Source organism: Stegostoma tigrinum, chromosome 21, assembly GCF_030684315.1.
Source record: "Stegostoma tigrinum isolate sSteTig4 chromosome 21, sSteTig4.hap1, whole genome shotgun sequence".
Classification (NCBI taxonomy): Eukaryota; Metazoa; Chordata; class Chondrichthyes; order Orectolobiformes; family Stegostomatidae; genus Stegostoma; species Stegostoma tigrinum.
The window spans coordinates 57,499,375-57,522,986 of record NC_081374.1 but is presented as its reverse complement, the minus strand read 5'-3'; the positions used below and the strand labels follow the sequence as shown (position 1 = coordinate 57,522,986).

The following is a 23,612-nucleotide window of genomic DNA, read 5'->3' as shown; positions in this document are numbered from 1 at the left end:
AATTCTGTACCTTTCTGGTCGCTTCAAGAAGTGCATCCTACCCAAATTGTCCCAAGCGTCTCATCTTAAAAATGAGAATATCTTTTGACATCCTCACTGTCGAACTAATCCATTATATACTTAACATAGGATTCAGGTCAAGGTTTTTTTCCCCCCCACTGTTTGTTTAACTTCCTGGCCAATGCCCCACGATTTCTCAAGAAACTATTAGTCTCTCTCTCTGTATCAGAACATTCTTCAAAAAACTAATACTTTCTCCAAATCTTGATATAACAACTGGCCAGTTTCGGTGCGAGATGAGTTCCACAGCGCAAACTCATACTTGAACCTTTTAGCCATATAAATCATTTGACAAGCAGATTCTAGGGAGTCAATCTGCAGGATCAAGTGACATCTGAAATGCTGTACATTTACTGCAAACAGTCAAGTTCAGTTTTTCTGGCATCCACAAATCTTTGACAGCATGGCTGTGGGTGTGAATCACCTAGGTCTGGCCAAATCAGTAAAATCCCACTCCTTTTCTCATCTGAACACTGCCCCAGAGCAATATCATGTGAATGCACTGCACTTTCCACATACATGGTGGCAATGCCCAGGTCTATCTCACCACCCCCTCATGCATTTCTTCCACTGTCTCTACATAACCGGACAGTTTCCATCTATTAAATCTGGTACAGAACGAAGCCATTATCTTTGGTCCTTGAAAGGACGTCTGCTTGCTAGCTACTGGTTTTCGTTGTACCCTTTGTTATTTTGACCCAGAGTTTAAATTCTGGCCACATAGGCCTGATGTCACAAAGTCTACTTATTTTCACATCCACAACATTTGGCCCCAGGTAAGTCCGTTAGTTTTGAAACCCGACCGCATTGATTAACTCTGAACATGACCATTCTTATGAATATCAAGTTGGCCTCCCAAGTTCTCCTTTTCTTTAACATGGCATCATTTCAAAGTCCATTGACTCTGTCTTAACACGCACCAAGTTCCATTCACCCAACTTTCTCTGCGCACTCTGATCTACAATGGCTCACAGTTAAGCAGTGCCTTGGTTTTCACATTGCTGTCCTGGCTTTCATATCCCTCCCTGACCTGGCAACACCCATGCACATCCCCTGACAATGTCGAACTCATAGCCCCTCTAGGCACATTTACGCCTTTCATTCCAGCCTCTCAACACAATTTGTGCTGTTCCATCATCGACAGCTTTACATTCAACTTCTTGGAGCCTAAGCTTTATAGAATTACCTTGCTGAACCTCTGCATCATTCTTTCCTCCTTCAAAACAGTCCTTAAAATCTACCTCTTTGATGAGGTTTTAATCAATCTACCTTCGGATCTCTTTCAATACTCAGTATCAAATTTTACTCTATAAAGCTCCTATGACATGCCTTGGGATGTTTTATAAAGTCATGTCATAGAAGCTGTTGTGGCAATTGCTCAGAATATGGTTTTATTCGGGGCTGAAATTCTCCATGACACTCATCATTGAAGTATTTTTCTGTTATAAAATGGGTAAATAGTACAGTGACTTCAGGCCAAGGGATGATGTGGTTAAACGCCAAAGTTGCACTCCGTGCTATTGGCATCATGAAGACAGTGTCTCCCTTTCATTTGAAGAAATCTTCTGTATTTTCTCAAATACTTTCTTCATTGTACTTTTGTTGTTGATGGTTTCCAATGAACATAAACCATTACTTGCCTTTTCAATTTCAACCTTCCTTACGTTCTCTTAATTTCTTTTGCTGTACCTGATTTGAAACAAACCATTCCTCTTTTAATTCACTGTCCTCCTCGGTCCTTCATGTGGTTGTTTCCCAATCATTAAGAAGACATCCTGTTGCTTTCCTCATTCACTCTAGTCTAAGATGCCTGGCTGCCCTTATCAGATTGCATTTTCAGCAACTTTATAGACAAACGTCCTTTGAGTGGAAGGTTGTAAGGTCATGCCGAACTGATGTCTCAACAACTGCAAAACCAAGCTAATTGTAATCAATGACATCTGACAACAGGCAAGCAAGGATGCTCACAACAAAACACAGCACGAGATTACAAATTCTGCAATGTGTGAATGTACTCACAACAGAGTGCTTTCTGGAGTCGGCGGATCTTCATTGCTGGCCGATATGCAGAAAAACGCACGGTGTTTAAATCACCTGCATTCAAAAAAATCTTTAGATACATTTTTCCTAACTGTTAGTACAAACCATTTCAATTGGAACACATTCTCAACTACTCTGCAATGAATACAGGGGGATAAATATCTGCTGAAGAATACAAGGCACAGTAAAAGGACATGATAACTACTAGGTTCAATTTATTTCCACATATTTTCAAGGATGGGAACATCACTGACAGGACCAGCATTTGTTACCCATTCCTCATGTAGGTGGTCAAAAGCTACATGAAATTCATGTCATAACTGGCAAACAGCATCTGGTGAATACAGTGGAACTCACGGAAGTCTCACTGTCAGCTTTATAGTAGGAGAGAAAAGATTCAGATAATCATGCTTGGTGTAAAGTCTGCAATCTCGCCGCCTGGTTTTTCAGGGCCACAAAGGGTTTTGAGATCTGAAATTGTATATTTGACTCATGAGCACACATCAAATGCAAGTTGCCATGGATGCTATTCTGACAATTCTATGTTGCATGCAGCAAATATCTGATGAAATGATGTCGAGGAGGCAAGATATTGCCAATACTGTGATATCAGAGCTCAATGCTTAAAGTCCCTCAATGACACATTGCTGAACGTATGATCACCAGGAACATGAATAATCCCTCTGCCAGAGTTATTTAAAGACACTGTCAGCTACTTGCAGATTAATTACTGATGGATTCATAGAGCATACAAACATACAACAGTACAGCACAGGACTGGCCCTTCAGCCCACAGTGTTGTGCTGAGCTTTTACCCTCAACCTAACGTCTAGCTAACCTCCACCCTTACCTTATACTATCATCCATATGCCTGTCTAATAGCTGCTTAAATGCTCCTAATGAAGCTGACTCCACTCCCCTCTCTGGCAATGCATTCCACGCTTCTGCCACTCTCTGAGTAAAGAACCTACTTCTCACGTCTACCCGAGATCTATCTCCACTTACTTTTAAACTATGCCTCCTCATAAGAGCTACCTTCACCCTCGGAAAAAGTCTCTGGCTATCCACTCTCTATCGATGTTCATACCTGTTATTGCCAAAATGGATGTGTGTTGATATTTTTTAGACTTCTTTAAAGTTGCCAAGGTCCACATCTAAGTTCTGAAGGACTCTGTGAAAACTTCATGGCTGCTACGCAAATCATTCACAGACATGGATGCAGTAATAGACATCTGCAAAAAACCATGTAGGTCAATGATTCACATCCTGGCCAATGTCATAATGCTTTCAAGTTGCAAGTCTGCTTTGCCAGCCACTTTGGGCCATCAAAAAATTAAGGGATAGCTACTGAGCTAAAGAGCCAAGCCAATAACAACTGGGCTTCTGACTCTTACACACAACATAGAACATAGAAAAGTATAGCACAGCACAGGCCCTTCGGCCCACCATGTTGTGCCGTGGAATAATCCCACTCCAAAAATAACCTAACCTAATTTACATTCCCCTCAATTCACTGCTGTCCATGTGCATGTCCAGCAGTTGCTTAAATGTCACTAATGGCTCTGCTTCCACCACTACCACTGGCAAAGTATTCCATGCACTCACAACTCTCTGGGTGAAGAACCTCCCTCTGACATCTCCTCTATACCTTCCTCCTAACACCTTAAAACTATGCCTCGTGGCAGTCAATCCTGCCCTGGGGAAAAGTCTCTGGCTATCGACTCTATCCATTCCTCTCATTACCTTGTACACCTTGAGCAGGTCACCTCTCTTCCTCCTTCTCTCCAGAGAGCAAAGTCCAAGCTCAGTCAACCTTCTCAACCTGGTAAACCTCCTTTGCACTCTCTCCAAAGCCTCCACATCTTTCCTATAATAGGGCAACCGGAACTGGACACAATATTCCAGTGTGGTCTCACCAGGGTTTTGTACAGCTGCAGCATAACCTCGCGGCTCTAAAACTCGATCCCCCTGTCAATGAAAGCCAAAACACCATATGCTTTCTTAACAACCTTATCCACTTGTGTGGCAACTTTGAGGGAGCTATGCACTTGAACACCAAGATTCCGCGATTCCTATACACTGCCGAGCATCTGCCTTTAATCCTAGATTCAGCATCTAAATTCGACCTTCCAAAATGCATCACCTCGCATTTATCCAGGTTGAACTCCATCTGCCATTTCTCAGCCCACCTCTGCATCCTGTCAATGTCTCGCTGAAGCCTGCAATAGCCCTCAATACTATCAACGGCACCTCCAACCTTTGTGTCAGCAGCAAACATACTAACCCACCCCTCAACCTCCACATCCAAGTCATTTCTAAAAACTACAAAGAGCAGAGGCCCAAGAACAGAGCCCAGCGGGTCACCACTCAGCACTGACCTCCAGGCAGAATATTTACCATCTACAACCACTCTCTGCCTCCTGTCAGCCAACCAATTCTGAATCCAGACAGCCAAGTCACCCTGATTTCCATACCTCCTGACTTCATCAAAGTGCCTGCCGTGGGGAACCTTATCAAATGCTTTGCTGATGTCCATGTACACCACATCCACTGCTCGCCCCTCGTCAACCGGTCTCATGACCTCCTCAAAGAACCCAATCAGATTTGTAAGGCATGACCCGCCCGTCACAAAGCCATGCTGACTCCCTTTAATCACGCTCTGTGCATGTGCAACAGCACATCCACATGAAATTTGACAGGGCAGGTCCTCGTCTTCCTGAAACAAATTTTCTGCTGTCTGGATAACTCTGGGGAGGCTTCCAGCGCTTGGCAGGGGCAGCAATTGACAGAGTTGCATGATTGGGACTACAGTAGGTGAAAATAAAGGCATCACCTACTCACTAACACTCAGTTGGGTTTCTACCAGGGCCACCCAGCTCCTGGCCTCATTGATGCCCTGGTTCAAAAATGGACAAACGAGGTGAGGAAGTGAGGGCGACAGTCATTGTTCTTGACATCAAGGCCACACTTGACCAAATGTGGCATCCAGGGAACCGAGCAAAACTGGTTTTAACGGGAATGGGGGGAAAGCTCCCTGCTCGTAGGAGTCAGATTGAGCGCAAAGAAGATGGATATGTTTGTCTGGAGTTAGAATCTTGGTGGCACACTGCATGGAAATAAGCCTTTCTGCCCAACACATTATGCATCCAGAGATTATGACATTGAAGGCTCTGCTTCATGGTGCCAAATTCCTCATTACAACTATTCACAAACTCTTTTTTTGTCCTGCCTACAATGTCTGGATTCTCCACCTCCCACCGCAAGGTCTTTTCCCGTCTGAGCAAATAAGACCCGAAGATATATGAGCAGAATTAGGCCATTCTGCACACTGAGTCTGCTCTGTCATTCAAGCACGGCTGACATACTTCTGAACCCCATTCTCCTGCCTTCTCCCCATAACCCTTGATGCACTTACTTGTCCACAAACCTATTTATCTCTGTCTTAAATACACTCAATGACTTAGCCTTCGCAGTCTTCTGTGGCAATGGCTTCCACAGTTACAGACTCTCACTCTTTGCTACACAGAATAGTGTCAATCCCACTGATTATACTACATTGCGTTTATCAAGCCCCTTTGAAAGTGTGTTTTTTACCACAGTGCGATAGTCAATTTGCACATCCACCCTAAAGCTCAGGCATTCTAGTTCCGCTATCAGCCTCATTCAGTCACAGAAGAACATGGAAACTAGAAGCAGGAATAAGCCAATCAGCCCTTCAAGCCAAGTCCACCATTCAATAAGATCATGGCTGATCTTACATCTCGATATCATATTCCCACTTTCCTGTATACTTATTGAATCTTTTAACATCTAAAAATCTATCACAAAATCAAAGAATCCCTACAATGCAAAATGTTTTCAGCTGATTAAGTCGACACTGACCCTTCGAAGTGCATCGTGTCCAAGACTGGCCCCTCCATCCTTGCCCCGTAACTATGCATTTACCATGCCTTATCCACTTGGCCTGCATATTTTTGGACTGTGGGAAGAAACCGGAGCACCTGGTGGAAACCCACACTGACACAGGGAGAATGTACAAACTCCACACGGATAGTTACCCAAGAGTGGAATCAAAACAGGTCAGTGGCACTGTGAGGCAGCAGTGGTGAGCCACCGAGCCACCTTGTCTTGTTCTTGAATACATTCAGTGATGGCCCCCATGGTCTTCTGTGGTTGAAAATTTCACAGATTCACTCTGCTTGAATGACGAGATGTTGTCCTCATCCTAGTCCTAACTGATCTACCCCAAATTCTGAGACTGTGACCCCTGGTCCTAGCACCACAAACAGGGAAAATAGCTTCCCTGCATTGAGTTCATCTGGCTCAGTTCCAACTTTCTATATTTCAATCAGATCCACCCCTCATCTTTTTAAACTCTCATGAACACAGGCCCAGTTGAATCCATAACTCACCACAGGACAGTCCTACTTTCCCCAGTATTAGCGTAATGAACCTCCACCATCGACCTCTCCTGCGCCTGAAGACTGACCAAATCAGACAAACACAAACTTAAGGGCTGTGACTGCCTCTTGGTGCAAAGAATCCTTCTGATGTGTCCCAGCATCCCTAGATCAGCCTCCAGCTCATAAACACAAGCTACTCAAACATTAAGTGCTTACAGCAAACATGCTTGCACCAGACCATACTGGAACACAGGAGCTCTTACATGTTGTAGCCGAGTTCTAATTAATGACTTTGCTATTTTTATTTAATTATATATATTTACTTATGTTTTCATAAAGCTTATTAACTTTACCATCAGTTGCATCATGTTAAACCATGGGAAGAGAATAAGCCACAATCACCACTTCTTCTCTAGCACTGGAAGAATCAATTACTGAAGGCTGAGAAGTTAGAAAAGGCAATCGTAATTTTTTTTCTTGATTCAACCTCGGGATGAGGGCGTCACTGGCGAGCCAGCATTTATTGCCCAGCCCTGATTACCCAAAGGGCAGTTAAAAGTCAACCACATTGCTGTGGGTCTGGAGTCACATGCAGACCAGGCCAGGTAAGGATGGCAGTTTCCTTCCCTAAAAGGCATTAGTGAACCTGTTGAGCTTTTCCAACAAGCAACAACGGATTCATGGTCATCATCAGATTGTGAATTCTGGATATTTATTGAATTCAAATTCCACCATCTGCCACAGCGGGATTTGAATCCAGGTCCCCAGAACATGATTTGTCTCTCTGGATGAACAGTCCAGTGACAATACCGTGAGGCCATCGCCTCCCCTAAGATGGATAATTTATACATCCCTAACACAAAAGGCTGAGTTAACTCAGTTGAGACTTGGGTTCATCAAGCCCAAACGCTCTTCAAAGGTGAATTTGTTAAAACTCCACTTAAAATTGGGAACTTCTGAACTTAAATTGCACAATTCAGTTATTGCTAATAAATTACAAATAAAATTAGGTTTGTCCAAAGGGTTAAGACTTTCTTACCCACAAACCACCTGTATTCAGTTCAGTGGATCTACATTCTGGCCAACACTTAGCATTCAATCAATATCACAAAGTAAGTGGTCATTTTTACAGTTCTGTTTGTGAAAGCCTTCTGCGCATATATTTGTTGCTGTGTTTCCGACATTACAAACATACTTCAAAAAATTACTTCATTGGTTATACAGTGCTTTTAGTTGTTTAGTGCCTGTCGAAGCTGAAATATGAACCAAAGTTCTTTGTTCTTGTTTTTCATTTAATGTCACAGATGTTGTCTGTCACTCCTAATTATACATTATTTCAAGTATTTTTAGCCGACATGAATGCATCTAAATAGATCTAAACACATAGGTATATTTGCCTAGAATCCAGAATTTACTTTGGTACCTTTTGGAGTCACAATGATCTGACAGTGGCACAGAACCAGAGTCCTATTATCAATCTACTGACCGAATGAGTGAAAATATTCAGTCATTTTTGGATGGTCCCAACAGGTACTCTGAGTCTGGTGGCTAGATAGAGGATGCACAAAACATAGAAGCTTCCACTATAACACTCTGAAAACATTTCTTATCAGAAGTATTATCTATTAATATATGAGATTCAATGGCAAGCCATTCAGAACTGAAATCAGGAAGCACTTGTATCTTAATACAAACAACAGTCAAGATCTCAAATACTCTCTCATAAAAGAATGTGGGTGCTGGATCAATAACAATGAGTGTAACTGAAATTATTTTTGATAGCTAAGGCTATGAAAGGACATAGAAGAAAGGGAGGTAAACAGACTGACGACAAAAAATGCCGGAGACCACAGTAGGTCAGGCAAGCAGCCATGGAGAGAAAGCAAGCTAATGTTTTCAGTCGACATGACTTTTCAGCAGGTAAACAGAGTTGAAGCTCAGACTAGCTGTGGTTTAACTGAATGGTTTATGCACAGAACAGCAAAACCGGTCTGCTTCTGCACCCATTTAGAATGGTTCCTTCTGTTTTATGTACTGTTTTTCGAACCAAACTTAACCACTTCACAATTTTCTGTATTACATTTAATCTACAACATCAACTGGTGCCTCTCCTCACCTTGACCTCCAACTTGCAGCCTCTCTCCACTCCCAAACCTCTGGGTTGTGCCCTCTCCTGCTTCTCAATCTCCAAGTAAGAGCCTCTTTTCCTTCCCTCCGTGACCTCAGGGTTGCAGTCTCTGCCTCCTCACCTCCTGCTGCTATTCAACAATAAATAAAACACAGAACACAGAACATTACAGCACAGTACAGGCCCTTCGGCCCTCGATGTTGTGTCGACCTGTCAGACCGATCTCAAGCCCATCTAACCAACACTATTCCATGTACGTCCATATGCTTATCCAACGACGACTTGAATGTACCTGAAGTTGGCAAATCTACTACCATTGCAGGCCAAGCGGTCCATTCCCTTACTACTCTCCGAGTCGAGAAACTACCTCTGACATCTGTCCTGTATCTTTCACCCCTCAATTTAAAGCTATGCCCCGTCGTGCTCGCCGTCACCATCCAGAAAAAAGGCTCTCCCTATCCACCTCATCTAACCCTCTGATTATTTTATATGTTTCAATTAAGTCACCTCTCAGCCTTCTTCTCTCTAATGAAAACAGCCTCAAGTCCCTCAGCCTTTCCTCGTAAGACCTCGTAATGTGGCAGGGGGATGGGAGCCAAATGCACAGGTTAGTGGGCAGTAACAAGATAATAACTACAGCCTGTAAGGAACTAGATAATGAAGTCAGTGTGACTAAGAGGAAGAGTAGACACAGAGCAGATGATGAACGCTGATGGACAGGTAGTCTGAGGTACATTTGTTTCAATGCAAGAAGTGTGTAGTGAGCTATCAACGCAAGGTAGCTCAACTGTGGGGTCCTGACAAAAGTTCTCAAAACTGAACGAGTTGAACTGCTGGGACAGGACAGATTTAGCAAATATCATGTGTGGCACAGCACAATTTTTGACAAAACAAATCTGAATTCTCAGACAAAGATGCATGAAAACTGATGCTATCATAAATCAGGAACTATATTCAGAATTCTCAGAAAGCTCAATGAGAAACTATGAAGAACTACTGCAATATTTATATTTTATTATCTACAATCTGATTTAAGTATTTCACAAACAATGAAAACGCATATTTTTTCACATTTTTCATTTCAGTGGTTCAGCCAGTTATTTTCTAACCACCATCTTTATCAGGCCGAAAAGCCATAACTAGTGGAGTGCCACAGGGATCAGTCCAAGGACGAGAATTATTTACTCTCTATATTCCTAACTTAGAGGAGGGGACAAGGCATAAATTCATTCAAATTTGCTGATGCTACAAAAATAGAGTAAGGGAATGTTGTCATGAGGACAGAAAGAATCTGCAAGGGGATAGACAGGTCAAGCAAGTCGGAAAAAAGTTGGCAGAGAGAGTTTAATGTCGGAAAGTACACTTTGGTAGGAAGGATCAAAAGATAGACTCTAAAGAAAATGCATGGTAGGGGACTTGGATGCTCTCGTCCATGAAACACATACTAGCATGCAGGTGAATGATTGCTTTGTTGCTGACACATGTACTGAGATACTGTGAAAAGTGTTGATTTGCATGCTGTGTAGGCAAATCACACCGTACAAAGTGCAGAATAGTGTTACAGCCAGAGAGAAGAGGCTGAGAGAGAGAGATCAGAATTAACATTTGAGAGGTCCATTCAAAAGTCACAACAGGAAAGTGGCTGTTCTTAAATCTATTTGTACGCTTATTCAAACTGATATCCTCTGCCCGACAGAAGAGGACGGAAGAGAGTATAATCAGAGTGAGGGGGTATTTTGATTATGTTGGTTGCTTTCTCAAGGTAGTGGGAAGTGTAGATGGAGTCAATGGATGGAAGGCTAGTTTGCGTGACGGATTGGGCTGTGCTCATGATTCTCTTTCGCTTCTTGCAGTCTTGGGAACAGCAACTGCCATACCACACAGTGATGCATCCAGATAGGATGCATCTACAAAAACAGGTAGGGTCCTCATGGACATGCTGAATTTCCTTAGCCTCCTTGACCATCATGTCGACATGGATTGGCCAGGACAGATTGTTGGTGAGCAACATTCCCAGGAACTTCACACTATCAACCATCTCCACCTCAGCACCATTGCTGCAGACAGAAGCTTCCTGAAAAAAATGACCAGCTCCTCCATTTTGCTTATGCTGATGGACAGATTGTTATCTTTCCATCATGCCAGCAAGCACTCAATTGCTTTTCCTGTAATCTCACTTATTGTTGTTTGAGGTCCGACCTACAATGGAAGCGTCATCAGCAAACTTGTAAATGGAGTTGGGGCCACGCAGTCATGATTGCATAAGGAGTATAGAGTAGGGGCAGCTTTGCTGGGCACCGGTGTTGAGGCTTACGGTGGAGCAAGTGTTGTCATCTATCCTTACTGATTGTGGTCTCTGGGTCAGGAAGTCGAGAATCCTGTTACACAGAGGGATGCTGAGGCGCAGGTCTCAGAGTTTAGAGAGGAGTTTGTTTGGAATTACAGTGTGGAAGGTGGTGCTCTGATCAATAAGTAACAGACTGATGTAGGTATCCTTGTTATCCAGACATTCCAGGGATGACTGTCAGGCCAGGGAGACGGTATCAGCTGGAGACCTGTTGCAGTGGTAGGTGAATTGCAAAGGATCAAAGCACTTTGGTAGGTTGGAGTTGATGTGAGCCATGACGATGGTGATGCAAGTAATTAAGAAGGCAAATGGAATTTTGGCCTTTATTGTAAGGAGGTTTCAGTTTAAAAATGGGCAAGTGTTTTTGCAACTGATCAGGCTATTGAGGAGGTCACACTTGGAGAAATACAAGAAAGGATACACAGCCATAGGAAGCAGTTCAAAAGAGACTCACCGGGCTGATTCATCGGATCATGATTTATCAAGAATGGTTGCACAGAAGGTCTTTATTCATTCAAGTTTAGAAGAATGAGGGGTGATCTTACTGAAACACAAAATTTTGAGAGGGCTTGACAGGCTAGATGTGAAGACAATGTTTCCATTATTGTGGAAATCTCAAACTCAGCAACATAGTTACAGAAGAAGGGAACATTTATTGAAACCTGAGATGCAAAGGAATTTCTTCTTTCAGCAGGTAGCGATTGTTTAGAATACAAGAGAATTGTGAAAGGTAGATCACTGGAAGTATTTAAAGAAGGTGGTAGATAAGATTTTTGAAATAGAGAACTTGAGCGGTCTGAGAAGCTGGTATAGAAGAGGAGTTGAGTCCTGGGCAGGTCAGCCATCTCTTATCGGATGGTGAGGTAGGGTCAAGAGGTAGAACATCCAGATCCTGGTGCTATTTATGTTTTTGTCTGCTTGCTAGAACCGATAAGGAGTTTTATTGTGCTACATGGCCAAGCGAGCTGCTGACACAGAACAAGACTGAAATAATTTGCTCAATAAAACATTTCATGCGGCTTTATGGGATAAATAAAACTTTCATCTACTACTTTGCTGACATCAATCAAAATCTGCTCAATTGAAATAAATACATGCAGTTCAGACAACTTTATGTCATTCTTCCCTTCAATGCATCAAGTATATCTTTGTTGTAATTCATTAAAGTATGTCTTTCTCAGGGACTTAAAATATGAAACAATACATAATACTGAAGTGTACAGCAGTGAGCACAATGTTCCAATTCCAAATTCTTTTAGATGGATCGGGAAAAATACCTGCTACCTGCAGCTTCATCCTGAATATATTCAAATTGTTCCAGTCCTGAACCATTTCAGACTGTAGTTCGGATGCTCACATCTCTCACTATTTGGATTTTGTTTTGCGATTACATTCTAAAGTGCAAACTACAGACAAGAACATTGTATTTTTGAAAAAGTAATATGATAAAATTGGATAACTTCATAAACCATGATAATAAAATATTAATTGCTTGCTTCAGTTGAAAGGGTTCTTTATCTTGCTCATATATTTGAAGCCAAATTATTTGGACATACTTTCTTCAACAGATTGGCTAGTTTAGAAAATGTTTTCACTGTTACCTGTATAAATTTCAACCTCATATTTAGGTCATCAAGCTGGTGAGAAATCTTTGGAGAGAAAGAGACATCAAGCGGAGATAACTGACATCCCAGATCATTTAATATTTTGACTTCTTGTTTGACTGGGGCAATTTCTTCTTTAAAAACCTAATGGAGAGGAAGCGTATAAAATCTGAGAAACATCCTGAAATTAATGATTAAATGTTAATAAGAAATTAAGTTAAAACTAAAATCCTAATATTAAATATAATATACAAAAGCATCTGCTGGAAATGACATTTAATTAATAAAGATCTCGAGTTAAAAGTAACAGTGACGATGAAACTATCATAAATTATTTTAACAGAAAACTGAATTCACTAATCTATTCTTTCGGGAAGGGAATCTGCATCCCTTCACAATTCTGGTATCTGACTTCAAATTCACAGGAATATGGTTGACTCTCTACTGACTTCCAAAATGGCCTACCAAGCCATTCCTGGATGGGAAATGAATGTTAGCCTTGCTATCAGTGCCCTCATCCTGTGAAAGAATGCTTTAAAAAATGTGGATTTAATAAATGTAAAAGTAAGGAACAAAACAGGACAAATCAACTCAACAAGGCTTTGAAGGATAATACTACTTAGTCCTGTTCTTCTTTCTTACGTTACGTTCTCTCGCATGAAGGGTCGAGGCCCGAAATGTCAACTTTTGTGCTCCTGAGATGCTGCTTGGCCTGCTGTGTTCATCCAGCTCCACACATTGTTATCTCGCATTCTCTAGCATCTGCAGTTACCATTATCTCTCGCAAGCAAAGGTTGATGTGTTTCAAAACCCAATCTCAGATTTTGCAGGCAGTCCTTAACCTGAAAAAATACCAAATATGTACAAAGAAGAAAACTGGAGGTGAAACCATTCAAACAATTTTCATTGGCACAACAAATGTTCAAACTGTAAAAGCAGGTTAAGCACCTGTATATGAGGACACTGTACTCAAACTTTAAACAGACACTTACAGCCAACAAATGCGAGAAACATCCATTTCTTTCTGGATTACCAATTTTGCTGTTGAGAAAATAGGCCTAGACTTAGCAATGTAAATTCAAACAAGATAGCACCCTCTCAGATCTCAACACTCACAGTCATAGAGTTCTGTTTTCACAGGTTGGAGTATAATAGCATCAAGTACAACACACCAAATCTTCTTTGGTACCTTTTCCTTCCATAAAACTGCTTGTAATAGATGCGCACAGAATTCATTTTATACACATTTAAATGTTTCTAAGTTCAAGAGGCCAGTTCCAGCACTTCGACTTGCATCTTCTTCATCATCACAACAGAACAAAATAAAGACCCACTCTTTCTAAGTCACGTTTTCAATTGTTAGTGACAAGGTGAAGTGCGAGAACTGCTCACTCGATGTTAAAATCACTTAACTATGTACCTATATATTTCAATCCTGTGAAATATGTGGAATGAATTCGAGAAAAGGATTAATTTTTTTGCTCTGGGAGAGAGCTGGTACAGATAAAATAGGTTGAATGGCCTTCTCCCATGCTAAAAATGTCCATAACTGTTCTTGGCGCTGCTAAATTAAAGTGGGCATCCTTTCATTATGACTGTGAGGCGCAGCATGTTATGATAGATGGCATAATGGAGAAATCCTTTGTTATTAATAAACTTTTCAGCACGAGGCATCCTTCCGAAGTCAAATGTTCGACCTATGCCTGTTGCACTGACTTGGTTCCAAACACTTATAATGTGGAGGTGCTGGTGTTGGACTAGGATGGACAAAGTCAGAAGCCACATGGCATCAGGTTATAATCTGACAGGTTTATTTGAAATCACACAAGCTTTTGAAGTGCAGTCCCTTCATCACGTGCGGTCAGAGAGGAAAACACACAGGCACACAATTTATAAGCAGACAGATCAAAAGATCATACAACTGGTGTGAGTGGAGTGTCAGATAATAAGTCTTCATCCAGGATGTTTGTTTAGTTGCAGATATTTTGTTGAAGAAACACACAGCTTGTAGTCACAGTCAGTGTGGTGTGTTATAAATTCCTGGTTTTGAAATAAAGGTTAAAACTCTAAGACAGATTCTGAACACAAGCCTCTAAACTACAAGTCAGAGTCTGACCCGAGATGTCACCTTGTACATTCCAGTTGCGCTGCCTGAGTATCATGACAGCACAGCACTGACATTGACTTTATAAACACTTTACTTGCTTATACAGGCTACCAAGAGTGTTAGAGAGTTATTATCTGACACTCCACTCAGGCCAATTCTATGATCTTTTGATCTCTCTGCTTATAAATTGTTTGTCTGTGTGGTCACCTCACCAACTGCACCTGATGAAGGGGCTGCACTCCAAAAGCTTGTGTGACTTGAAATGAGCCTGTTGGACAATAAGCTGGTGTCATGTGACTTCAAACAGTCATAGACTGTGTTTTCAGTCCTACCGTGACTTGACAAGAAGCCAACTTCTTAAAATTTAGAAAATGAGAAGTATGTCGAGCCTTGAGCCTTTAAAAAAGGAAATATTACAACCATAGTACAGTCAGACAGTAAAAACAGAAGGAATGATTTAATCAACTGTGTCTGACACCACACAATTAATCCCCCTGATGGAAGAAAGGTTGGCTGTGTTCTCTTTCTTCAGGAACATTCAGCTAATACCACCTTACTACTGCTTGTTTTATTCATCTGGTGTTCCATCTAATTCCTTTCAGTCTTGGTCAAACCTTCATGTAATTTATTTAAATTTTCAAGAAAATAAATTTAACTTTATATTCCACAATTTTAACATTTCCTTTGAAGGTTTGAATGGTTCACTTAGTACACTTCACATGTGGTGTTCATAATTGGAGAAGATGGTGGAAAAATCAAGATATATTAACAAGTAAACAAATGGCTAACTTCTGTTTTCTTGTCAGTAATGCCTTTTGAACAGAACATAAAGTTGCGGAACTATGTAGAGATAACAATTTAAAACTGGGAAGACCACTGTTTGTGGTCCCCACACCAACCTCTATTCACTGCCTACTGACTGCATTACTCCGCCTTGGCAACAATGTAATGTTACGCTTGTCTCAGCACAACCTTGGCATCTTGTTTATCCCACGATGAACGTCCGACCACACATTCATGCAATCCCTGAAGCTGTCTCTTTCCATCTTTTCAATCCTGCCTACCTGTCTCTTGTCTTGGCTCATTAGCAGTGAAACCTTCATCTGGAACTACTTCACTCTGGGCCTGACAATACCAATGCATTCCCTGCTGGAGTCCCACTTTTGCCCATTGAACACTTGAGGTCATCTAAAACTCCAGTGCATGAGTCTCATCTTGAACCAAGTCCTATTCTCTGTACTTTCCACCTAACTGATACTATTAACAGTAATTTTATTGAATTCTCATTTTTGTTCCTTGGCTATGCCTATCGCTACTTTGGTAATCCCCACCAATCCAACCATACTTGAGGATATCGGCACTCGTCTAATTACGTCCTCTTGCCCACTCTTGATTTCAAACGGCCCACTACTGGTTGCCAAACATTTAATTGTGTAGGCTTCAAACCCAAGAAGAGACTTCCTCCACCTTCAGCGAGCAAACTCGCATCCAGAACCTCAACCTGAGCACAAATCTTTCAAAACTCACTAACTTCCTACACCTCTTAGCCTCTGTACATTTCCTCTTTTAAGGCACTTTTTCAAACAATCCTCTTTGATCAAGCTCTTGATCATCTGAACTAACAACTTAATAAGGCTCAGTTGTATTCTGGGATCGTTAATACTCCTTTCAGATGTCTTCAAAGTATCCCTCCATTAAAGAGATTTTATAAGTGGTTGAAGTCATTGCCAAGCAGAGGGGGACGAATTGGGGAGTTATTTCAAAGAGCTATGATATGCCAAATGACCTCCTTCCACACTGGCCAACTCTGATTGCACAAAAACAAAAATGATTTTCAGACTTGGGAAGATCCTTCAAAAATGTCACAAGTAACCAGCTTTTGGGCAGAGTCAAGCTGCTGAGATGATAGACCAGGATTTAGGGGTACCAGGAGTGATAATATGCTGAACACAATCAAATTTTGAGGTTGTACAAGGATGTGGTCTTCAGCATTTTTGACACTTGGACCATCTTCCTTCCTTTCCACTGAACAAGTCAAATAGCGGCAGCACAATGTTGCATGGCCGCTCAAGCTTGCTCCACCATTGATGATGATTGTGGCTGGTCTTCCACATCAATTAAACTTTTGCTCATATCTCATCCGCTTTTCAAAACATCGATCTATTCAGTAGTATCCCTCTCGTGTAGTATCCCTCTCGCTAACTTCATGAGAATTCTATTCAAATTCCGTGGGCTGAACAGTTGGTTTGTGATGCAGAGTGATGCCCTGCAGAGAGGGCTCAATTGCCACACCAGTGACCTTACCACAAAGGATCTTCGCCTCAACCCCTTTACTTGCCCGAGGCATGGTGATCTTCAGGTTAAATCATAACCAGTTGTGTCTCTCTAAGGAGTGGCCAAATGGCGTGGTCAGACTTCACCTTTAGTCCTGATAACATGGCAACAAGCAGATAACTCACTTGATGTCACTGACCAATAAAATCCTCAATTATACTCATATTACCAATGTGATATCATCAGAAGGCATGCTCAACTAAGTTTTAATTTACAAATTAAGTTAACAACCATTCAATCAATATTACTTCACTACTCATATTACTGATCGTCTCGATACAACATTGCAGTTACATCTGTTCATAAGTGAAGTGTAAAGTAATTGCACTTACTGTGGTTTTATCCATGTGATCCTGCAATGCGTCAATAAACAGGTCATTCACAGGTTGCCAATCAATGTGGACCCCCTCAGGTGTTATCACATGAGACTCAAGATCATCCAGAGCTTTCTGCAGTTCTTGAAGTTTCTCTAACGCCTTTTCCACCTTGTTCTGCCAGTTGCTCGCATGGGTTTTCAATTGCTCCCAATTTTCCTTCACGTCAATTGACTGCTTGCAGACAGCTTTGGCAATTCTCTGGGCTCTCTCTTCCGGGGTAGATTCTGGAAATATGAAGTGCAAATAATTTATCAACTATTCATGACTTGGATCTATAGAACTTAAGTGTTCTTTCTAAACCCCTTTCCTTTAAAAGGTCTCTGGACTTTCTCCTGAAATTGGGAATACATAGTATAAGACTAAAGATTTTATGACAGGCACATCAATGATAAATTCTGTAATTAGCTAGCAGGTCACGGAGCCATTAACGGGGAATCACGGAGAACCAATACAAAGCCGAATAAAATTCGGCCGATATTTGAAATTTATGACTACCAAGCAAACTTTAAAAAAGGAAAAGGATTAGAGTGACTAAACGGGTAAAATTCTCAACAAAAGATATGAAAAATCCTTTCAGGATATCTTTCATAGCTATGAAACAAACATCCAAAATAAACCAACTTTCATCTTTCAGGACAGGCAAGTTAGAATGACAAACCCTAAGTCTCCCCTGCATAGTTCTCTCCAGAACTCACTTAATGAGGTTGTTAAGACACATCGAGATCACAAAGTGTGCAGCTGGACGAACACAGCAGGCCAAGCAGCATCTCAGGAGCACAAAAGCTTAGATGTTGGGCTGAGACCTTTCATCAGAAAAGGGGAAGGGGGAGAGGGTTCTGAAATAAATAGGGAGAGAGGGGGAGGCGGATTGAAGATGGATAGAGGAGAAGATAGGTGGAAAGGAGACAGACAAGTTAAAGAGGTGTGGATGGAGCCAGTAGAGATGAGTGTAGGTGAGGAGGTAGAGAGCGGATAGGTCAGTCCGGGGAGGACGAACAAGTCAAGGAGACGGGACGAGATTAGTCGGTACGAAATGGAGGTGCGGCTTGAGGTGGGAGGAGGGGATAGGTGAGAGGAAGAACAGGTTAGGGAGGTGGGACAAGCTGGGCTGGTTTTGGGATGCAGTTGGGCTCGTTTTGGGATGCAGTGGGGGAAGGGGAGACTTTGAAGCTTGTGAAGTTCACATTGATACCATTGGGCTGCAGGGTTCCCAAGCGGAATATGAGTTGCTGCTCCTGCCCCCTTCAGGTGGCATCATTGTGGCACTGCAGGAGGCCCATGATGGACATGCCGTCTAAGGAATGGGAGGGGGAGTTAAAGGAGTTAAAATGGTTGGCGACTGGAAGGTGCTGTTGTTGATTGCGAACCGAGCGGAGGTGTTCTGCAAAGCAAACATGAGATTTTTGTCTTCAACCTTGCACTCACTGGAGCACTGCAGCAAGCCTGAGACAGAGATTTTGGCCAGGGATCATGATGGGGTGCTCAAGTGACAGGCAATTGGAAACCTGGGGCCATTTTTATGGACAGAATATAGGTGTTCAGCCAAGTGGTTGGTCAGTCTGTGTTTCGTCTCCCCGATGCAGAGCGAGACAATATTGAGAGCAGTGAATACAGTAGACTAGATTGAGTGAAGTGTGGGTAAATCGCTGCTTCCCCTGGAAGCCTTGGATAGTGAAGCGGGAGGAAGTAAATGGGCAGATGTTATGCCTTCTGTGGTGGCATGCAAAGTGCTGTCGGGTTATGGGGAGGTGTTGTGAACGGATCAGGAGTGGACCGAGGTGTCCTGATGGAATGGTCCCTGCGGAAGGCTGACAAGGGAGGGGAGGGGAATATATGCCTGGTGGTGGGATCTTGTTAGAAATCGTGGCTGATGTTCTTCTCGATGTGGATATTGATGGGTTGGTCATTGAGGACCAGGGTACCTCATCAGGGGTGAGGCCAAAGTGTAGGACATGGGTTGGACATGGCCGAGAGCTCTGTCAACCACGAACGCAAGGAATGCTCAGTTGAGGAAGAATGCAGACATTTCGGAAGCCCTCCAACAGAAGACGATATCATGAGAACAAGTGGATCTGTCTGGACAGTCCTGTTTGAAGATTTTAGGAAGTAAGACTCTGTTGTTTGTCATAAAGGATATGGTTAAGTGATCATATTCAAACTGAAGAGACCAAGAATGTGAGCCTGCAGAATGGGTGGAGAACCATGCCTCTAGGAATTCCTCTGCGTGTCTACACTTGGCTTGGGCTACTATGGTTACCTTGTCCCAGTTTCATATGAGTGGCGTGATTCTCCACCCATAATGCAACCAACAAACAGATACAATTGGACCGCACATACAAACCCATACAGATCAAAACCCGAAATGACAGTACTCATGGTAACAGACCGGACAGTATAAATTCCAGACAGAGTAAAGTAACATTGTTTCGTTGGAGGCTCTACTGGTGATGTCACCAATCATGGTGACGAAACGTCTCAATGAAAACAAGCCAGCTCGGCGAGCAAGTCAACAACCTCAATTTGAGCTACCTTGTTCAAGTGTTTCATTTTTGATCTTGAATGTTAAATCTCGCTCCAACACAGGGACGGAGGATTACTGTTAACAGCTGCATTCTAACTAATTCAAATCGAATCATTGTTTTGACCAGTCCAGAGATGTGCAGGTTAGGTGGATTGGGAATGCTGAATTACCCACATTGCCCACATACGTGTAGGTTAGGTATATTAGCCATGGGAAATGCAGGCTGACAGGGATAGAGTAGGGAATGGGGATGGGTCTGGGTGGGATGCTCTTTGTAGGGTTGCTGTGGACTTCTTGAACTGAATGGCCTGATTCCACACTGGGGATTCTATAAAACTAGGTTTTACTGAATTAGTGAGAAAGTGAGTTTATCAATTGCTAAACGCAAGAAGTCATAAGGCACCACAAATACACACAAGTTAGAAACAAGAAATTAGCTCAAAAAACATAACCGTTAAGAGGGATACGGATAGTTCAGCCTTTGGATTGTTTGTGAGGAATAGAAAGTGGGATGTTGTGGCCACTACATTGGGCGATCCCCGGAATGCTTATGTGAATTCAGCAGTTAATTTTGAGATTCTTGTTGAAACTTTTGACCTTGGTTCCTTTTTGACATTGCCCTGGTTTGCAGAGCTCAGAGCAAGAGATTTTCTTTTCTTCTTACCTGCAGCAGAGGCCTATGAAATGGCTGTCCTAGAACTGTGACCTCCACAACTCCGTAGACCACACGAGCATAGTCGCCCAGGAATACACACACACTGACATTAAAGAACTATTGGGATAACAATACTCAGCATGGGACTGGAAAAGACTGCATGTAGAAACAGAAAACAGCTGTAAATAGTGTCAAGAGGTGAAATAAAGTTATAAATCAAAATTAATGACTCTTTGCTTGCGTGCTCATTGTATTCAGAACAAAATCAACAAATTCGTAGCACACATACAGGTTGACGGGCATGATTTGAGAGCTATTACAAAGACATGGTTATAAGGCGATCAACACTGGAGGTAAATGTGCAGGGCTACGTGACATTCCAAAAAGACAGGCAAGAGGGAAACTGACTAAGCGATGAAATTACTGTGAGAACAAGAAACGATCTTCAATCGGAAGACATAGAATCCAATTTTATTTATTTGCTAATGGGAGGACGACATCACTAGCTCGGCAGTGTTTATTGTCCATCCCGAATTGCCCAGGGGACAGTTCAGAGTCAATCATCTGGCTGTGGGTCTGCAGTCACATGTAGGCCAGACCATGTAAGGATGGCAGTTTCCTTTCCGAAAGGACATCAGTGAAGCAGGTGGGTTTTTCTGACATTTGACAATGGATTCATGGTCATCATTAGATTCTTCATTCATGATTTTCTTTTGTATTCAATTCAAATTCCACCACCTGCTGTGCTGGGATTTGAACACAGGTCCCCAGAATGTTATCTAAGTCTCTGAATTAACAGTCCAGCAATAATACCACTCGGCTATTTCCTCCCCAACCTTGGAACAAGAAAACCTGTAGTTGACTCCCACATGGGGAAAAACACTGAACCAGGAGCTTCTTAAACGGGGTGATCGCCTCTCCTTACATTTTAAGATAGCTATGAATAATCAGGACCTTGGGGGAAGCTACGAAATTGTGGGAAGGAAAATTACATCAGTATTAGGTAGGAGCTGAGCAGTATTAATTGGGAGGAGCTTTGATTGAACAAGTCGGCATTTGATACGCGGGAGATATTTAAAGACCTACTGATCAGCGTTCAGAACTGGTCTATTCCAGGGAAGGAGGAATGACAAGGATGGCAATCTAAGGACATATGGACAGAAGAAATAAAGGAGTAGGTCATCTGTCTCTTCCAGCTCGCTCCGCCATTCAATAAGGTCATCGCTGATCTTTTTGCGGACTCAGTTCCACTTACCCTCCCATTCACCATAACACTCAATTCCTTTCCTGTTCAAAGATCTATCTGTCTTGGCCTTTAAAACATTCAACCAGGGAACCTTGACTGTTTCACTGAGCAGAGAATTCCACAGATTCACAACCCTTTGGATGAAGAAGCTCATCCTCAACTCAGTCTTCAAACTGTTCACCCTTATTTTGAGGCTGTGCTGCCTGGTTGTAATTTCACCCATCAGCGGAAACAACTTCCGTGTTTCTTTCCTATCTATTTCTTTCATCATTTTAAAAGGTGCTATTAGAACACCCCTCATTCTTCGAAGTCTCAGAGAGTGCAATCCAAGTCTCCTCAATCTCTCCCCATACAGCAACATTTTCAATTGTGGAATCAATCTTGTGAAGCTCCTTTGCACCCCCTCCACTGCCAGCACATCCTTTCTCAAGTGAGGAGACTAAAACTGTACAAACTATTCGACATCAAGCCTCACCAGCACCCTATACAACTTAAGCATCCCCTCCCGATTTTTAAACTCAATTCCTTTGCTGTTCAAAGATCTGTCTGTCTTGGCCTTTAAAACATTCAACCGGGGAATAGCAGCATGCTACAATTTTTCACCATTTAACTAATACTCCATTTTGCCCTAATTGCTACCAAAATGGAGTCTCACATTTACCATCGTTGCACTCCATCTGCCATTGTCCATTCACTGACACTTTCTGCGTCCTTCTGCAGATGTTCATTATCCTTTTCACACAACACTAAAATGAGTGGTAGAGTAATCTGTGAACTGTAACTGAACATAGAAGAACACAACGCAGAACAGGCCCTTCGGCTCTCCATGTTACGCCGACCTGTGAACTAATCGAAGCCCATTCCCCTGCACTATCCTATTGTCAAACATATGCTGATCCAAGGGCTGTTTAAATGCCCCTCATGTGGCTGAGTTAACTTCATTGGCAGGCAGGGCATTCCACGCCCTTACCACTCTCCGAGTAAAGAACCTGCCTCTGACATCTGTCTTAAATCCATCACCCCTCAATGTGTAGCTGCACCCCCTTGTACAAGCTGAAGTCATCATCCTCGGAAAAAGACTCTCACTGTGCACCCTATCTAATCCACTGACCATCTTGTATATCTCTATTAAATCCCCCTGAGCCTCCTTCTCTCCAATGAGAAGGGACCCAAGTTCCTCAGCCTTTCTTCATGAGACCTTCGCTCCAGACCAGGCAACATTCTGGTAAATCTCCTCTGCACCTGTTCCAACGATTCCACATCCTTCCTGTAATGGAGCGACCACGCAATATTCGAACCGAGGCCGCACTAGCGTTTTGTAGAGTTGCAGCATGACATCACGTCTCCGCAACTCAATCCCTCTACCAATGAAACCTAAAACACCATCAGACTTCTGAACAGCACTATCAACCTGGGTGGCAATTTTCAGGAATCTATGTAGATGGACACCAAGATCCCTCTGCTCATCTACACTGCCAATAATCTTTCCGTTGACCCGGTGTTCTGCCTTCCTATTATTCCTCCCAAAGTGAATCACCTCACATTTATCCATATTAATCTCCATTTGCCAAATTTCGGGACAATTCTGCAGTTTATCCAAGTCTCCCTGCAACCTGCAACATTCTTCCACACTGTCCACCACTCCACCGACTTTAGTGTCATCTGCAAACTCACAAACCCATCCACCAATTCCTGCGTCCAAGTCATTTATACAAATGACAAACAGCAGTGGTCACAAAACAGATCCTTGAGGCACACCACGCGTAACCGGACTCCAGGCTGAATATTTT

The 23,612-nt window shown here is 42.4% G+C and overlaps 1 long non-coding RNA gene across 9 annotated transcripts in view; it reads right to left on the bottom strand.

Annotated features, from left to right (window-relative positions):
• LOC132210857 (uncharacterized) overlaps positions 1-23,612 on the bottom strand; it is a 32,934-nt gene that overhangs the window by 3,962 nt on the left and 5,360 nt on the right. For 2 of the 9 annotated variants that reach the window (XR_009447042.1, XR_009447044.1), the window contains exons 2-7: positions 20,586-20,732; positions 17,356-17,624; positions 13,225-13,424; positions 12,580-12,726; positions 8,620-8,761; positions 2,080-2,154 (exon numbers count right to left, since the gene is read on the bottom strand). This is a non-coding gene — a long non-coding RNA (uncharacterized LOC132210857). Of the gene's footprint in view, positions 1-2,079; positions 2,155-7,926; positions 8,052-8,619; positions 8,762-12,255; positions 12,385-12,579; positions 12,727-13,224; positions 13,425-17,355; positions 17,625-20,585; positions 20,733-23,612 lie in introns of all 9 variants that reach the window. The other 7 variants (XR_009447045.1, XR_009447046.1, XR_009447043.1 and 4 more) reach the window with 7 other exon arrangements.